The sequence below is a fragment of the Neophocaena asiaeorientalis genome, unplaced genomic scaffold, assembly GCF_003031525.2.
Source record: "Neophocaena asiaeorientalis asiaeorientalis breed wild unplaced genomic scaffold, Neophocaena_asiaeorientalis_V1.1 scaffold362, whole genome shotgun sequence".
Classification (NCBI taxonomy): domain Eukaryota; kingdom Metazoa; phylum Chordata; class Mammalia; order Artiodactyla; family Phocoenidae; genus Neophocaena; species Neophocaena asiaeorientalis.
In genome coordinates, this window is record NW_020175700.1 from 1,345,299 (window position 1) to 1,364,671 (window position 19,373).

Consider the following 19,373-nt stretch of genomic DNA (forward strand, 5'->3'; position numbering starts at 1 on the left):
TGAGAGCCCTATACGGGAGCTGGAAGGACGTAGGAGGGCATGGCCTCTGGATTGCTTAGTTTACACATGAAAGGTGTACTCACTTACTGTCTCTAGAGACTGTTCTGGGAGGGACAGTCTCTCCAGAGTGAGCAAGGCCTCAAGATATCAAAGCACCAGAATCACAGTACCCAAAAAGGCATGATTAATAGAGAAAAGTAGCACAAGTCAATTAAGTCAAAACTTTCATGGCCCCAGGTAGTACCCTTCGTTCAAGTCAAAGAGGATGATGAGAACATCTGAAGAAGACCTCCCAATTCATCAGCACTGCCAGCAAAGCCACTTAAACCACTGCTTTTCAGCTGAAGATTAGAACAGCATAAGAGAAAGGAAGTGGGTCTATGGACTTAAGATAATGGGCTGATGGTCGCTTGCCAACAGTAGTACATTTCATGACACTTGTGAAGGCAGCTCATCTGGAGTCAAGTCCACGGGGATGATCCAGGGCTAAGCCCAAGGACAAGGCCTCAAAGAGGGACCTGGACAACATACATATGAAATTCAAAGATAAAGTTGAGAGCAAGGGCAAATAGATAAAACAGGATATAAAAAGATCAGGTTGGAAAGAGGGTCCAAATCTCATACAACAAAGTTTTAAAAAGTTCTAATGAAAAATAACAACAATGTAAGCATAATACACTGGTGACGTGGCTAACAGCTGAAAGGGTCAGAGAGTCCAAGGTGCTTTGCCTGACCCATATCAATGAGTTCCAAAAAGATGACACAGTCTTCAGCTGCATCCCAGGGGCCACAGCATCCAAAATAAGGCTAGTCAACAGTCTGGGTCTGATTTCTATTGGCTACAACCCTCAAAGATGGCATTTTAATTCTCCGGGACATGGTTTAGAGGGTTGTTAAACTAGAATTTATCAAATGGAGTAAAGGAACAGGAAATGTTGAATCTGGAAAAGGAAATATTCAGAGGGTACAGAATAGCTGTCCTCACATATTCAAAAGGGCAACTATCTTGAAGGGATATTTGACTTATTTTTTATGATTCATAAGATACAAACAGAACCAACACAAAGGAACCAGGTTATAAGGAAGTAGGGTTTTGTTTGTTTCTAAAAAGGAAGAATCTTCTAGCATTCTTAAGTTGTCTGAAAATGAAACAAGTCACCTCATAAGATGAAGAGGTTCTTGGACATGGAGGTGTTCAAGGAGAGACTAGTTATTCCTCTACCAAATACACCGGTGTTCAGTAAACTTTTTCTGTAAAGAGATTTGAAAACTGTGCTGTTTGTGTCATATAGCAAGAAAGCAGCCACAGAGGTAAGCAAAGGAGTATGAATGTGTTCCAATAAAACTTTATTTACAAAAACAGGTATGATGGGCTTGCTTTGGTGGCATGGGCTATTTTTCAAACCTTGAGTCAAACTTAAGAAAATTATTTGGAATCTTTGATTTACAAGAGAATTGCTCACTTATGAATAAGATATAAAGGGATGGCCATATACATACATAAATGTTCGATAAATATTGTTCTTCTCAAGATTAATTTATCCCAGAAGACTAAAATAAAACATTTTAACTTTTCATTTTTAAATGGCAGAGTGCTGGTTTGGGGATGAGGTGGGGAATCTTATCTAAAATATGTCACACTGTAATTCGGCAATAGTCAGGTTCTAACACACCATATTGATATAATGCAGATACTAAGCAAACAGCGTGGCCACTGACCACTAGAAAGCAGAGAGCAGGGCGCTGGTCAGGTTGCGCAGAGAGGCAAGGAAAAAACTGCCCCCCCCGCCCCCCACACCTTCCACCATAAAGTTCAACACTCTGGGCCCCATTTTCTAAGGTTGCCCTTCACTCAAACCATAAAACTGACTTTCATGACTTCTCCTGACCTCTTTTTTGCTGAGTGCACCCAAAATCCCCAAAGTGAGGACCAGTTTGGATCCCCCTCAGGATGGAGCACACCTACAGAGCCCATGCCAAGCCCTGTGTTAGTCCTGGATGGCCCAGTCTTCTCCCACCTAGACCCCACAGTAGGGGTAGTGGGTTCTCATTACACTAACAAAACACAACACAGGGAACACAATTTTAGCAACAAAGATGGAGGATGGGAAACCCATTGGAACCATTTCCCTCCAAAGCAGTTGAGTCCACTGCAGACACTCCCCGAGGGCTGTGTGGACACGTCTGGCTGTCACAGCAGAACCCTTATGCAGCAGTCTACGTGGGAAAATGGAACTGACCAACGTTTTCTTTAAGTATTCCTCAAAACCAAATGAGTCTTCTCTGGGGTTGAATCCAGAAACTCTAAGACTATGTGCACAGGATTTATAATCGGGTGTCTACGCAGCAGAGTTATAAAAACACAGAATGGAGAAAAAAAGGCAGTTTAAGAGCCTGCTAATTCACTGCCAGTTCACTGCGGTGGTTCACATCTCTTGGCTGGCAGGCAGGCAGCACTCCCAATGCCCAGAGCCTTGGTGCTGGGCAAGCCTCTCGAGCCGGCAGGACCTGGGAGGCATGGAGCTCACGCTGACAGCTCTTCTCCGGGATCTACCTGAGCATAAGCCAGCACTTCCAGCTCCTGACCCTGAGGTGGTGGAGTCCAATCTCAGCTGCTCTGGAAAAAGACTAATCCAAGTTTACAACAGGAGGTCGGTAAGCCTCCCAGCACGCTGAAGTGCCACTAGCCGTGCCCCGAATCTCTGTGCCACCCTGAGGCTGCCTCCAGTACGTGCCCGGGCAGAGTCAGGGTCAGGGCCCTGTGGAATGTCAAAGGGGCTCAGCCAGAACCTTGGGACATGTGCCCTGCTCAGAGTTTCATTATCCACACCAGATCAACCCTGCAGTCACCTCACCTAGCACCTGGAGGGCCTGGAACATTCAGAATAGGTCCGCATCTAAAAAGCCTCTAATCTTAACTCTCTGATAGGAATCTTTCAAGAACATACTTCCCCTATACATGCACAGACCATAAGTGAAGTTCATGTCACATTCATCATCATGACTCCAGTACAAAAACCCATAGGGGCCTATAGAGTTCTCAGTGGATGGATATTAAACTCACCAGCCTTTTAAGTTCCCATGTGTTGTTGGCAGCACAGGTATACACACAGTAGTCCTGGAGGGCTAAAGAGTTATTCCTATAGCCACTGTTCTTTCATTGCAAAATTGCTGCATTGGTAATATTAAAAATCAAAGTGAAATAATTCTTCATAATCTATCCCACAGCTGGAAACATTTTTGAGGGAGATAAACATATTGATGAGGAAAATGGAAATCTTTCAACTTCAGGTTTCAGAATTAATGAAAGGCTATTTAGCTGTAGTTATCTAATTTGGTGCTAACTGATATCCCAATACCTTATTATTATTTTTAAATTCTTTCTAATATTAATAGCTCTTACACCAACAAATGTGACTTTCTCTTGGATTGATCTAAGCTCCTCGTGGGGATACCCAACATCACTCTGTCCCATGCCATGCTGTCACAAATGCCTGTCCTGAACAACATGTATTTGGTGTCTTTGCATCACAGCTTATTTACCACACAAAAGTGACACCTCAACCATCAAAAAGAAAAGTTCATTGGAGCTGCTCTTACAGAATTTTCCAATTACAAGACAATATCTATAACGAAAACTTGTAGATCAAACATTCTGACTAAATCTACAAATAATGACTCTGCAAGGAACATTACTATTTTCATACAGCTGCTGTTGTTTCCTCTGAACGTACACTGTGTGAAACATAGAGGCTTTCTTTTGTTTGACAGAAAATCCTAACTGCTGGATGAAAGAAAAAAAAGCCAGGGGACAGTGCATGCATTAATGACTGGTGATGTTGACAAAAGTGACGATGGCTTACACTTCCACGGACAGTGTTCTACTGTGGTCCAGGCACCACTGTAAAGTCCTCACGGTCACTGGTTCACTTTAAACTCACAAACCCTCGAGGGGGCACCACTGTTCATGCCATCTTACAGAGGGGGAAACAGAGGCACAGGTGTCACACCCAGTAAGCAACAGAGCCAGGACGGAACCCCATCTGGCAGCAGTGGATGGCTTTGGCCCCTACCCTTTCTCTAAGCATACATCCACATCTGAAACTATGCCGGGAATCGAAATTTAACAAGCTCCATACAACCAAAATGCCTCAGACGGCACAAAGGAGTACATTTCTTGTACAGGTACATGTTGCATAAGGAAAGTCTCTAGAAAGCTGCCTAGACCGTACAGCATTCGGGGAGGCAAAGGGAAGCTCCAAGGGACAAAGAATCCATCACACTATGTGGTTCCTCTGTCAATACATCCAGGATGCAGCCTGTGTTCAATGCCCTACTTGGGAGAATCTAACCTTTATGATTATTAGTATGTTTTTAGCTGTTAAAAATGTGAAACTACCTCCAACTTATTTGAATCTATAAAAATCCCACCATGCTACAATGAACAAAGCGTCGTATTGAGGAGCTGTGAGCCAGGCACAGGGGTATGATCTGCGAGCGCTGGGGATGAGCAAGGCAGCTCTGACTTCAATGCCCATAGAACGCATCACATCAGAACTTAACGAAACTTTCAACTTGCATGATATTAACTGTCGTGTCAGGTATAGGGCCAGTTGTACCCTAAAACACTTACGTCAATATTTTGTGGATGCCTGATGTTGGTAAATACACACCCTTGTCTATCACTTACTAACACCAGAGAATGGACTTTTCCAGGCACAGGACCACTCCTGGCTTTCAGCACACGTCCACAAGAAGGACTATAGGGCAAGAGACATCCTTAGCCTTTCTCCTCTCAATGTTGAAAAAACACTGTGAAAGAATTCCCATAGGAGTTCTGGTAACACCTATTAGAAGGTGTTTATTTAATATATATTCCCACACATGCCAATTATAGAGGGAGGCTCCTATTATTCAACCAGAATTTAAAGAAAAAAATTTTTTTTAGCTCTTATCAAGAAAAAATGAAGGGAAGGGAGGGGCAGAACTTTCAGCTGGGAGATACTAGCACAGGCGCTGCAAGATGGGCTGGGCCCACGCTGGCCTCACAGTGTCAGCGTGGCACACGGAGCTGAGCCCACTTCAAGGGGGCTTAGCAGATGGACAAGCCATTGCGGTTACATTCTTACTTTCTTAGAGACCCGCATGCTTCTGACAGAAGCATCATTCATTTGCTCCCAGTTCTTCCTCCTGCACCCCGTCTCCCACTTTCTTGCCAGGCTAGCCCCAGACTTTCCAAATATAGGAAGGAAGAGGAGAGGGGATGGGGAGAGAGAGAGACTGCATTTTGTCCTGAGGTGCTTGTGGACTAGCTGTACGAGTGGAGTGACAACCACAGGAAGGAGGCCTCCTTGGAGAGTTCCCAGAGCCACTGCTGCACTCAAGAAACAGCTGGTCAGGGGCAGCAGGGAGGCCTTCTTCCCTGGAGCCCAGAAGTGAGGAGCGGGGTTGGTGGGAGGGGGCAGGAAGGGCTGATAAGAGGACATGTGATGACTCTTTCTGCATCTTCCTCTGATACATAAGACAGTCCTGGACTGTTGGCCTACTCTTGGGCCTCACCAAAATCTCCGTGCCGACCCATCCCAGCCCTCCCGACAACATTCCTAAGTAGCTCACCAAAAGCACCGAAAAGATTAAGACAAAGACAGACTCTAACAGAAACCTGAAACAGGTAAGGAACCAGAGACTGGACGGGAACGTGTGTGGGTCCACGTTGATTCTGGCCCTTTGCAGACACACATCTGCACCTGCCTCCTGCCCGGTCCCCTAACAAATTCTGTCCAATACTCACCCTGCAGAAGGGCCGTGGGAAGTGCATGGCTAGTGCTTTCCTAGTTCAAAGGACCAAAAACGCACTTTGTCTTCCCTAACAAGCTGACAAAACTATTAGAAATGGTTTTGGTCGTAAAGCCCACCAACCAGAAAGAAAAGGGTATTTGAGTCCTTTATGTTAGCTAACAAAAAATAATTTATGATAATAACTTACCAGAGCTACTTTAGGATTTCAGAGGTTCTTTTAAGGGCCACAGTTAAAAGTTTTATTCGTTAAGCAAGATGAGAAAAACAAATCCTTCTTCCTGACCCTCCTGGAGTTATCACAGGTCACCACTTACAGGGCAACTAAGAGAGACAAGAGGGGCTCCATTTCAGGGGTGCTGGAGGTGAGGGTGGGCAGATGCAAAGTGCCTTGAATCACCCCCACACACAAAGATACCATATAAACACACCGACACCTTCTGCAAAGGATGAGCACAAAAGCACATTACCACGCAGCCTGCCATTTGGAAGACTGGTCTTGCTGCTCTGCCCAGTTTTAGGGTCTATGAGTGCCTGCTTTGGGGAAAACAATCCTCGAGGAATATTAGCCCTGTAAAAAATGAGAAACATTCCACCCAAAGTGAGTATCAGCTTTGGAAGGGGGTGGGGAACAAGACCTATCCAAATTTCTTTTAACCTTTCACTTGCCTGCCAACTCTGGCAGCAGCAAGGTTAAACAGGAGTATCCTCAAATGCAATTTCCCTGTACCTTAGCTACTCCACTAATACCCCAGGATTTTGAATCATGCATCATCTAAATGCAAACCTTAGATATAAAACCACCCCAAAAGAAAATGTCCTTGAACATGGTGATGATTTCAAACTCTGGCGAATAATTATCCTGGATTTCTTATCTGCAAGAATCTCCCATTTTTGTTTATCCTCTCCAGTTCACTGTATCTTCAAACAAATGGATTAGCGAGTATTGTCTGAGTGGCTGTGACTCAGAAAATACTCCTAGCACTCTCCTTCCCAACTCACAGTCACAATACTGTGTGTGCACAGTCTGCCACCCCGTAACCTCCCCTTCAGGGTCTCCCCCTACATTACTTACCCTGCAGTGCAGGCTTCAGGTTCATCCTCCACAGTCTCGAAGCTAAATCAACAAGCCAACTACTACCCTTCTTTTAAGAAGAAAAGGCATGTGTTTATTTCTTCCCTTTCACTTGTGCCTCCTAAATCCTTTGCCTTAGTCCCAAACCAGCCCTTGGGATACTGGCAACATGTAACACCATTCAGAAGAGGAAGATCACCCTGTAAAAATAGCAGGATAATGCCTCAAACAGACATTTCACGGCATTCTAGAACTACAGAGAAAAGATTTTTTATTCCTCTAAATAAGTAATAACATAATAAATATATAAAACAGGCTACTCATTACCTCAGTGTTCGTACATCCCATCCAGTTATCATACATGAGCACTACTTGGTCAACCCATGACTATGGAACATAAATACATTCCTGAGGTCTGTACATTTTTAATTACCTTCAAGTTACTGAACCAGCTTAAGGGAAAAAAGCAGCAGGAAATCACTTTTTCATTGTGTTTCAAGCCAGGTACAATTAAAAAATCATTAGTTCAGTGTCAGCCTAAAGTAGAAACAAACAATTACCAATAGAACATTACGTATTACATTTACTTTTCAACTCAAGTAGCACAATTCCTGTCTGGGAAAACATAAAGAGCTATGTGTAAAAAAAATATAAGATAAACAAACCAAAAATTCTTAGGGGATCTGACTCGCGGAAGACCATGAATATGAGAGAGAAAAATATAGCGATATAAACAGAAGTGGCTCAAAATCTAAAATCATTAAATAAAAATCTTTCCCATTTGGAGTTCATAGCCGAGTATGTGTTTATATGAGTATGTGTTTAATGCTCCATGGACCTGATGAACAGGATTCTAGCACCTCAACCACGAAACACGTGGAACCTGATGCTGACATAAAAGCAAAGCAAAAGTCCTCTGAGCTTCAGGGAAAATCATTTATAAATATTCACAGTTATCTACTTTACCGAGAGACAGATAGACTAAGTCAGAATTCGCAATCCCTGCATACAAGGAGAATACACCAAATGCATAAAATGTAAACATGCATAGATGTCCAAGGCCGTTTAAGTTAAGGAAAAATTGGAGACTCACATAGCAAGAGATTCGGAGGCACCAGGTTTCACAATAGTGCCCTGGAATGCCAAGAAAATGATCCACATTAAAGACAGCAAAGTGCTGTTAATGAACAAAAATTAAGAGAAAAATGTAAATATCTTGCACTCTGAGAAGGGAGCTTTGATTACTTGGGAAATCAACTCAAGCAAAAAACTTCTGTTCCAATGATGCCAGACAAATACAATGCATACAGAAGATGTCTGCATGTAGACAAGACCATGGCTATGATGGGATCCATTCTTGCAATGTGAATTTGTCTAGTCTTTCAAGGAGGTAAGCTCAAAGCCTGTATACACTTTGCTCTCCAAAGTTGCTGTTGGTCAAAACATCTGAGACGCTTCTTGAATTTGACAATTCTGGCTTCCTTGACCTCATGGGTGCAATCCTCCACCCTCAAGCCAAACAAAACAAAACCCCAAAATTCCTCAGTCCTGTGTTATCTCCCCTCTTCCATTTTCTACCCATCTTTCAGAAGGAGGAGGCTACAGTCCCTGCCTCTGCTGACAACTTAACCACTGGGCCACCCAGGGTGTGCTCCTTCAACTAAAATGGTTTTGCCGCCAGTGGCACAGTCATCCACTATAATGACTCAATCTCCTAAATAAGGAAATACCCCCTTTGGAAGTGTTCTGCTCCCTCTCCTTCTATGGCAGCTCTCTCTTGTTCCTTGTTTTATTTCTTATTGCAATCCTTCTCTATCCCTTCTCCTTCCTTAAGTCCTGAAGTCCTCCCAGGGCCTAGCCTGTGGACTTAAGTGACCTACCACTGTTAGTACTAAGGCTCAGGCCAGAATCGCATCTTAGAACCAGCCAGCCATGCCCTGGGTCAGCTTACCCCAAATTTTTTCTAATCAGGACCCCAAATGAACTTCAAAGCCAAAGCCATCGCTGTACCCAGAGCTGGCCCATGCAGTGTGCCTTTAATTCAGACCCTCAGGACGTGGACACAGTGACATCATGTTGGCTGCTGGCCAAAAGGAGAAACGGGACAATTAGGACCCAAGACTAGCTGTTTATATCAAGTCCTTAATGCATTCCTTCTCATCCCTTCCTTTGGTATAACTGCAATGAAAGACTTTCCTTTTACAGTTAAAAAAAAAAAAAGAAACCGAACTCATATCACCGATGCCTAAAACAGCCCAGATGTGGCATTCAAGGCTGGGGAGGGGCATGTGATGTTAATGGGACACACGACACCCACACAGGAGAGAAACCAGGGCAACCAGGAAAGCGAGTCAGGCATGCAATGGTGAGCTTCCACACTGGTGCTGGGCAATGGGCATTAGGGGTATTGCCAGTTGTGTTTATACAACATCAAAACATGGAGAGCTAAAGAAAGACGCTTGGCACATCTGGAGAGTTTTTGACATCAGGCATTAGGTGCCTTAAAGCACCTGGTTGCCACTAGCAATGGGGAGGGAAGGGTCCTATTTAAAAGCTGGATCAAAAAAACAGCCTAATCGTCTCTATCTCTGTTCTCAGTGTCCACGTTGGAGAAGGGTGTGCTTAACCTCTCTGGCAGAACAACTTTACAATAGCGTTACCCTTCATATACAGCCATGATGCCTCGGGGTAATTCTCTTCCCCCAACCATGCTCAAGGACACAAATCTGGCATTTCTGATATGGGGAATCATTTTGAGGGTGGTGTGGATGGCCAGTCGGTCTGGGGTTCGCTCTTTGCGCACAGGATAGTCAGCGAGGACACTCCTCATCCAGGCTTAAAGCGCTCTTTGCGAGGACGGCGGCCCTCTGCCGGGGCTCACAGGGGCAGCTGTAACCCAGCCGCCCCTCTCTCTGGTGTTTGTTTTGATAGAGGTTCATTTATGCCCAAGACAATGCCTGCCCTCTTCTCTCTGCTCCCAGCAGGAAGCGGTGGCAGGGAGGGGGGCCAGCATTGTCACACAGCTTCCAATTCACACAACCCTGTGACCACAACAATGAGGCTTCAAGTGCCACAAATAATGAGCTGCCCACTGGGAACAGGAGAGGGGGACAGGGCAAGGGAGCCAGCACGTGCAGACCTGGGGCACCAGGTAGTAGGTGGCCCATAATCAGAGCTCCACTCTCAGGGCTGGGCACAGGGACCCCACCTGCCTCCTCTTGGGTGGCTTGGGGACAGAGATGTAACCAACGCCCCCAGGGATGACGAAGCCTTTTTTCCCTTTTCCCAGTTCACTTCTCTTACCATTTCCTCCAACTAAATGAGCAAACACTCAGAAGAAACAAAACAAACGAAAAAAAAATTAACGCACACAACATGCTTAGTGTTCTAATTTACACACAGTTGCACAAGGGGCAGAAAAGTCTAATTTGAATCGACAAAAAATGAACAATATCCTTTAAAATACAGCCGGGGCTAGATGGCTGGGAGTGAATGAAATGCATTACCCAACCAACTGCTGCTGTAACACAAGCCCTCTCCTCCCCCTCCTGGGCCTCATTCATAAAAAGCCTGCTTTGCCTCAGCAGCTGCAGGAGCCGGACTGGATTTGCGTCCGTGTTTTCCAAGACAGAGGGAAAACAAATGAAACAAAGAGAATCCCTCAGATTCCACCACCGAGTCTGCCTCCTCTAGGGAAGTTTGGGCTGCCTCTCTCGGTCGCCAGGTCTGTTCCCCAAACAGGCGGAGGGCATTCTGCAGAGCTGCTTGTGGGGAGCAGGGCTAATGCTTACACACCCAGTGTGTTATTAAAGAAATTCCCATCTGCTGAGTCACACGCCGTATCTTTCACCACCCTGCTATTTAAAAGATAATAATAAAAAACAAAAATCGAAGGTTCTTCCTTGTTGGTAAATGGGGGCTGTCAGTTTATCTAAAGACTGCCGAATTGGGGTAGAGGTGGCAGCAAATTTCCAAAAGAGGTGGAATTTTTAAGTTGTCCACTTTTAAATTGATAGCACTATGCTCAAACTTTATACAGCCATGGTAGAAATCTTAGGAGGTTTTGTACAATTTTAATTCTTAATATTACTTTTCAAATTTCCAAACACACCAACAATTGATATGCTGCATCCTGGCAGAAGTCCCCCCAAGTCCAACCCTTTGCCATGGCTCCCCTCCCAGCAGAGCATCTTTCACCACTTCCCAGGCCCAGGGAGGCTGGTTCTTACAAAAGAACAAGCCTCGCTCAAGTACACAGTCCCTTAGGAAAGTCAGAAATCACCATGATAGATGGGAGGCTATCAAATTTTTTAGACTCAAAACCCTTCTTCAAAACAAGGCCTGAGCACAAAAGCATGTTCTAATTTACCAGGAATGTTTTTTTTTAAAACACATCTTTATTGGAATATAATTGCTTTCTAATGGTGTGTTAGTTTCTGCTTTATAACAAAGTGAATCAGCTATACATATACATATATCCCCATATCTCCTCCCTCTTACCTCTTCGTCCCACCCTCCCTATCCCACCCCTCTAGGTGGTCACAAAGCACCCGAGCTGATCTCCCTGTGCTGTGTGGCTGCTTCCCACTAGCTATCTGTTTTACATTTGGTAGTGTATATATATGTCCATGCCACTCTCTCACTTCGTCCCAGTTTACCCTTCCCCCTCCCCGTGTCCTCAAGTCCATTCTCTAAGGCTGCGTCTTTATTCCTGTCCTGCCCCTGCCCCTAGGTTCTTCAGAACCATTTTTTTTTAAGATTCCATATATATGTGTTAGCATACAGTATTTGTTTTTCAAAAATATGAACGCTTCACGAATTTGTACATCATCCTTGTTCAGGGACCATGCTAATCTTCTCTGTATCGTTCCAATTTTAGTATACGTGCTGCCGAAGCAAGCACACCAGGAATGGTTTTAATGCAAGAATTAAATAGGAACAGAGTGCAGGAAGAGGAAACAGGAATAAAACCATTCTTGTTGCCCTAATACCAGAGCTGTCTTCTGGTAAATTGAGATATAAATTCTCTCCAGAGACAAGATGATCAGAGCTATTAACTGGTCCCTTCTCGGCTCTTGCAAAACAGAAGTAGGGTTTCAAAATCTCAAACGGCAAGGGGTGCGGGGGAGTCTGCTACATTTCCAGAAAATCCTAACTTTAACACTACAGTCCCTCTGTAATCCCGCCCTGCTCATCAGGGCTGGGGCCCAGGAGGTCACATTCCACAAAGTGAATCAGCTATACATATACATATATCCCCATATCTCCTCCCTCTTACCTCTTCGTCCCACCCTCCCTATCCCACCCCTCTAGGTGGTCACAAAGCACCCGAGCTGATCTCCCTGTGCTGTGTGGCTGCTTCCCACTAGCTATCTGTTTTACATTTGGTAGTGTATATATATGTCCATGCCACTCTCTCACTTCGTCCCAGTTTACCCTTCCCCCTCCCCGTGTCCTCAAGTCCATTCTCTAAGGCTGCGTCTTTATTCCTGTCCTGCCCCTGCCCCTAGGTTCTTCAGAACCATTTTTTTTTAAGATTCCATATATATGTGTTAGCATACAGTATTTGTTTTTCAAAAATATGAACGCTTCACGAATTTGTACATCATCCTTGTTCAGGGACCATGCTAATCTTCTCTGTATCGTTCCAATTTTAGTATACGTGCTGCCGAAGCAAGCACACCAGGAATGGTTTTAATGCAAGAATTAAATAGGAACAGAGTGCAGGAAGAGGAAACAGGAATAAAACCATTCTTGTTGCCCTAATACCAGAGCTGTCTTCTGGTAAATTGAGATATAAATTCTCTCCAGAGACAAGATGATCAGAGCTATTAACTGGTCCCTTCTCGGCTCTTGCAAAACAGAAGTAGGGTTTCAAAATCTCAAACGGCAAGGGGTGCGGGGGAGTCTGCTACATTTCCAGAAAATCCTAACTTTAACACTACAGTCCCTCTGTAATCCCGCCCTGCTCATCAGGGCTGGGGCCCAGGAGGTCACATTCCTGCGTGCTCCCCGCCACTCCCTCCCCCACCCCCAGACTATAACAGAAGCCCTGAGCGCTCTTGTGCAGTAAACATTCATTGCTACCACATTCTCTCCCCCGACGAAGGCCTCCCCCTCCCACCTTCACCCAGGGATTGACAGCCAAAGAAATGAGAAAATGATGTGGAGATAGCAAATGAATCTTGTAAGATACCTGGTCTGTAATGAAATCACAATAACCTCTTCAAAGGCAACAATGTCAAGATAACCAACTGAGAGCAAAATAAACAAGTCTTACAGAAATTACACCAACCTTTATAAAGAGATTACCTAGTGGCTGCTGCCTGGATTCCACAACCATTTTTTTTTAACTAGTCTCAGACCTTCTGACCATAGTGTGAGAGTTCCCATGTAGAAACCTGCAGACCTGTGGTTCTCTATATATTTTCTGTGACCATGAACATGCTTTACAGGTAAGGGGAATGTACCCATGATCATTTTTTGAGGGGGGGTCCTTGGAAGAAGGAGATAGATGAGTCATATAATGGATACAGATTTAGTGAGATTTTAATACCTAAATTGTCTCTGGCCCCATTTGCAAACAACTGGTAAACATCAAAATGTTTCTTAAGCCCTTGGGTGTGGGCATGGTTACCCAAAGACGTGGTAACTTCTCTAAAGGAACAATAAAATACACCCTAGGACGCACATCAATTAATCAAGTTTGGCCCTAACTAAATGTGTGGTATATAGGGCAAGATACCTTATAAGCTCTCTGTCCATCAGCATCCTCATCTATAGAATGGATATAACAGTGAAGCTGACTCTTGCAGGGTTGTCATAAGGGCTGATACAGAATAAGTGCTCAATAAATATTAGTTGCTTTGCTAAGTTGTCACTATGTCACGTCACCCCCCATCTAAACTCTCTGCTGACTTTCCAACACAGAGAACAAAATCCTTTTTTTTTTTTTCTGTCCCACGTGATGATTTGGCTGTGCCCACCCTCTGCCCCTCCCTCATGGGCTCCAGCCCCACGACTGTCTCTTCCTCTTTCTCTGCCGTCCCATATGCATCCCATATGCATCTGTCAGTCCTGTCGGCGCTTTGGGATTCCAACTGCATCTCCCAACAACCTTCACCATTATCCTGGTCGAAGATGCACATTCTCTGCCCTGGATCATGGCAACTGCCACCTCCTACTGGTCTCTCTGCTTCTGTCCCGGCCCTAGAGTCTACTGTCAACACAGAAGCCAGTGTCATCCCCCTGCTCAGAATCCTGCCATCTCCTGTCCCTGTCAAAGCCAAGGTCCTCACCATGACCCCCTGCCCTCCAGCCTCCTGGCTTTCCTGCAACCCTTCCTTTAGGTCTCTGCCCAAATGCCATCTCACTAGAGACCCCCTCTGAGTACCCTACAGAAAAGAGCACGCCACCCAGCACAGTCCCCAGGCCGCCCTGATTTAACAAAAGCTCCATGAAGGCAGAGACTCATCCATGGCTCTATTCCTATACCGAGAACAGCACCTGGCACAGGGCAGGTGCCCAGAGAGTGTGGGGTGAATAAACAGCCCTGCTCCCCACATGCACACACCCCAAGATCGTCCCCACCTTGGGGACTTTCCACCTATGGTCCCCTGCCACCACGTCCCCATGTCTCCTCCTGGCTGACTCATACTCTCAGGGCAAACGTCCCCTCCTCCGAAAGCCCTTCTCTGAGACCCCAACCCCAACCCCACCCCCCACCAGTTATTCATCTATTCTTGCTCACAGCACTCATCATTGTCTGACACTGTGACTTGATTATGGTCTGTTTCTGCCACTAGAACGTTTCCATCACTGGGCCCTCAGTGGCTACAACAGTGCACCCGAGCACCTGGCCTGTGTTTCTGAAGAATGGTGGTGCTTATATTGATGTTCTTTACAAAGGAAATCTGGGAGCGGGGCAGGAGGGCCTGTTCTTCCCCGTGCCACACACACTCCGTAAGTTCTCTTTCAATGCAACACCTCTGGAGCCTGCAAACGCCTGCCGGCTGATGGGCTCTGTGGTCGCCCGAAGAAGCACTCAGCAGTTAAGAGGTTATTTGTGTGCAAAGGAAAACAAACCTAAGTTACTAAATAACAGCTCAACATCTGTCACCACAGATGAGCAACTCTACGCACAGCCAATAATCCTGCACGGCATGACCTGTCCAAACACCAGGTGTCAGCTCCGCTTCTCCGTGAGCGGGCTTCAGCGCGGTCATCACAGCTGCCTGGGGACACCGCTCAAAACCAGCACCCCGACCCCAGGGCCCAGCCCCCTGGCCTCTGATGCACTCACTGCCTGCGCAGCAGAGACATCAGGTGACTTCCTTGAACAAGAAAAATTGCCCGCAAGGCCGCAGGTGGGACTTGCTGCTGTCGTGACCTCGGGGAAACCAGGACCACAAAACGTGACTGTGGGCGCTACACACATAGGGCGGGCGGAGAGATGTGGGGGACCCACTCCAACACGAGCACCCCGCAAACGAGGTGGAAGCAAGCTCACCCACCCCAAGAGAACCCGGGTCCCCGGTCTTGAGAGTTAGATGCACCGTCAGAATTCCAACAGGGTTCATTAGCGAGAGTGTTCAAACAAACCCAGTGTGAACACACACTCAGCAAACATTGACTGGAGCTTTGGGAACGGAGGCTCTGTCTAGGTGCTTGGGAGACATGGGGAAGAAAAACAAAAAGATAAGATCCTTGCCCTTGTAAAGCTTGTGTGGGTCTAAGGGAGACACAGACAGAGAAAATATACCAAAGACTTAATTATTAAGTAAGTTAAAATCATGTTAGAAAATAATAAATGGAGAAATCCAGATTAAGATCACCAATTACCAGTCACGAGACCTCAGCAGCTCAGACTGTGGATGTGGGGTTCAGAGACATCTGAGAAGTTATGCTATTTGCCAGACAAATGTGTTCCCATTGTAATGTAAACTGCAGGACCAAGCTATCCATGTTGCGCTTGTTCCCTGCAGGATTCTCAGCTCAAGAAGAACACCAGGCACAGGTCAGAGGCTCAGCAGCATTTGCTGAAGAAACGAAATGCTCACCACCAAGTTCTCACTTCTGTGACAGAACCTCCCAAAGGTGAGGGAGGGCCTGGGCTTTTACAACAGATCCCAAACAAAACCAAACACACACACACAGAGGCACCTTTACCTCTCCTCCACCCCCATCCTCCCAGGGGGGCACAGGAAGGTCCACTACAACCTGCCAGCACAGTGCCCAACACAACACCTGGGCCCCACAGTCCACTTGCCCTGCTGGCCACCTCTTCCTGGGCTGGGGTGCTCACGGACCCTGTCCAAGCTGAGCCCTGGGCCACCTGCAGGGCTACATGGTGGAGCACAATACATCCACGAGGCAGAGATGGATGAGCGTGCAAGCACTGTCCTTCAATACCTCCAGTATTTCAGATATCCAAAAAGCACATTATAAACCTCAGTGGTGATCTAGTTAGCTTGTTTGCAAAAGATAATTTAAATAGGTGTTTCAAATTACTAGGAAGAAAGCATGACCAACACAAAGGCATGTTCCATCTAAAAGCAGTGGTTCTCAGGAAATAGCATTTGTAAAATATGCTTATTAAAGTTAGATCATTTCTTCAATAATTCTAACATAATAATTTGTGTTTTGTTAAATTTTTAACTTACTAATACATGTGGGTATGTTTTTTAAGACCTAAAGTACATGACTATTTAACCAAGCCTGGAGGGCAAAGTTAAAATAACACAGCATACAGGTTAAAGTGAGCTTTCTTAATGGCTCTTTCCTTTCCCACCCTCTTTCATCCCACTTTCAGAAACTTCAGTTAAATAAAAACTTACCTGTTAGCTATTTCCTAGATAACTTACAACTGCTATAAAACATTCAATTCTTTTCCCACTACTTTATTACTTAAGGAGTTGAGGGGTAAATGTTATTAATTTTCACATAATTTAGTGCTTATACATCAGCAGACCCAGATTCTTCTTTAAGCCAATCCACAGTGAAAGGTCAGGGAAAGATTCATGACTTCTGGTCCAAACTGATAGCAACACTAAGGTATAAACAATCAGGCCATAGCTTAGAAGAGAGCAGAGAAGGTCACAGATTACACGGTGCTGACGTCTGCACAACAAGGTTGAAGACTCAAGCCCAAAATGATGAGGGTCAAGAGGTGAGGGATTCTTGCTTCAGGGAGACACTAGGCACATTTTCCAGTTGAGTTCGCAGTGAATCAAGGTCACTTGGTATTGTGTTTCCCGAACTACTGTAGAGGAAAGGCTCTGAAATGATTCCACTTTGAAGTTCACGACTGATTTCGTTACAACCAAATGACAGCAAACATTGGCACAGCGGTTGCACATAAAAGTGCTTCAGAGGACGTTAGCTAGGAAACGGAACTTTTTACAGACAAATCAGAATGTCACTTATCTAAAGGAGACGGTTTGTTTACTAACTGATTTTCAAGTCCATTTTGTGAATAAAAACAGTAGTTGGCCTATCCTGGAGAACCACTCAGCTGTTAACAGAGCTGTGCGGGACATACAGGCTTCTTCCTCTACCTCTGCTCCTTTCCTTCTTCCACACAATCCACCTGAGCTCCACCGCGGGCATCTGCTCTCCACTGCAGACCGTAGCCTACACACCCACCCATATTTAGGGAAAAACATCTCAGACAGCTGGCACGAAATCAATGTCCACCTGAAAAGTACCTCTGAGAGCCATCTAATAAAGTCCAAAACCATGGCCATGAATACCAAACCGTGGAAGTCTAGACTGGTTTTTCTAAATGAGACAAGGAAAGTACTCCATGTGCAACATCTTGTAAACCCATAGCTGTTGAACAACGTCTTTCAGTCACAGAGCTGAACGCAGAGAAGACAGCCATTTTCACAACAGCATTTCTTTTCTGGATGGGAATGCATAGGGCACTTGTCATGGCCGTTACGTAAGCACTGAGAGCAGGTAACTTACCATCGTGCACCTTGCTTCATCTCAAAACCTAAAATTGTGCACTAAAGTCACCCTCATTTTGTGCCTTTCTGCAAAAGTGAAGCTATTAAAATCTGAGCAAAGGAATAAATACAAATATTTCATAACATTCTACCTTTAAGGGTCCCAAAGATTCAAGGGTGTTCCATCTTAGAATAGTTTTATCTTCGTTGAAATAAAAGGGTCTTAATATAGTCTTTTTCCTACAGATCTCTGGGTGTAAATTACAGATTGATGTCAATGAAGTGGAAGAAATTTGAGGAAAAGGATGTTTCTTTCATAAAATATTATGCATCAGAGTATACATTCTAAGCTATAAATATTTAGCAAGGGATAATACGACACATTTACTAATATTTCTGTCAAAATAACAACATCTAAACTGTCACTTTAACAAGCTACCTTCTCCTCATGTTTTAGTATAGAGAAGTGTTGGGATACAATCTCTTTTTAAAGAGAAACATACTGTGATTGCAGCTAAAACTGGGAGTAACCTGAGTCCGTGACTTAAAGGGCAGAACTAAGCCCTATTACTACAGTGATAACAGTAACAGGAGCATTTGATTACGTATGGCTCTCCCTAAGCCCTGAAACATTAGAAGGCCTCCATTTTCATTACAAATGTTTGAAAATGCTTTTAAAACGGATTCATTTATTGACAATATAAGGTTTGTTTTTTTTTAAAGTACTTGCGTTCCTTTCCTAAAAGGGAGACATTTTGCTGTTTGTTAATTTTCACATCTGTCAGCAACTGACAACTGGATCTGTTGAGCAACCATTTATTCTTTTTGACAAAGAAACTTCATATAAAATTGGAATGGAATTTTATGATCAAGTGCAAGAGAATCTGGAGCAACTTCACAGATGGTAACATCTAACAGTGCACAGACCCCAGAGGTTCTCCTGCAGTGGCCCTGGGGAACAGGCCAGCCTTTGTATTGGTATAGAACAGACAGGCCTGGAGGTTTTCAGGAGGAAAAAAAAAAATCAATACAGCAATATACAATGGCAGACAAAGCTACAAGTGTTTACAGAGTTTTAGCACATAGAAACATCCGGTTCAAAAGCTTGTTGAACTCAAATCTGTATTTGGTCTGTCACAAGCAACCCACCACCACCTCTCAAAACATCAACTCTTATTGAACACACAAAAAATTCTGTGTTTAGGCACAGAATATTGGTACAAAATATCCAAAAATGAAAGTGAACTTTTCCAAAAGTAAAACCCAGTAAATTCAAGGAAACATCCAGTAATTAAGAGGAATAATAACTGCTTAAAATTTGGGGTTTGGGAATTTGGCCTCCCACCTGTCCCCATCTAGGGATGTAAATAAAAAACATTGAAGTTATAATGTAAAAAATATATATGAAAAGATCTTATAACGTGCGCCAGCCATAATCATCTTAATATGGTAACCTGGGTAATAACTTCCCGCCAGGATTTAGCCTTTGATGGTAATGGTCACACATCGATAGCTTTTACTTTAAAAGCCTCTTTCCAAACAAACAGACATCA

At 44.5% G+C, this 19,373-nt stretch overlaps 1 protein-coding gene and 2 non-coding genes across 6 annotated transcripts in view; all 3 read right to left on the bottom strand.

Moving 5' to 3' along the window:
- IGF1R (insulin like growth factor 1 receptor) overlaps positions 1-19,373 on the bottom strand; it is a 303,286-nt gene that overhangs the window by 140,094 nt on the left and 143,819 nt on the right. The window lies entirely within an intron of this gene.
- LOC112390994 (U6 spliceosomal RNA) lies at positions 11,668-11,774 on the bottom strand. The gene has a single exon (XR_003001381.1). It is a non-coding gene; the product is annotated as a U6 spliceosomal RNA (small nuclear RNA).
- Positions 12,446-12,552, bottom strand: LOC112390995 (U6 spliceosomal RNA). The gene has a single exon (XR_003001382.1). It is a non-coding gene; the product is annotated as a U6 spliceosomal RNA (small nuclear RNA).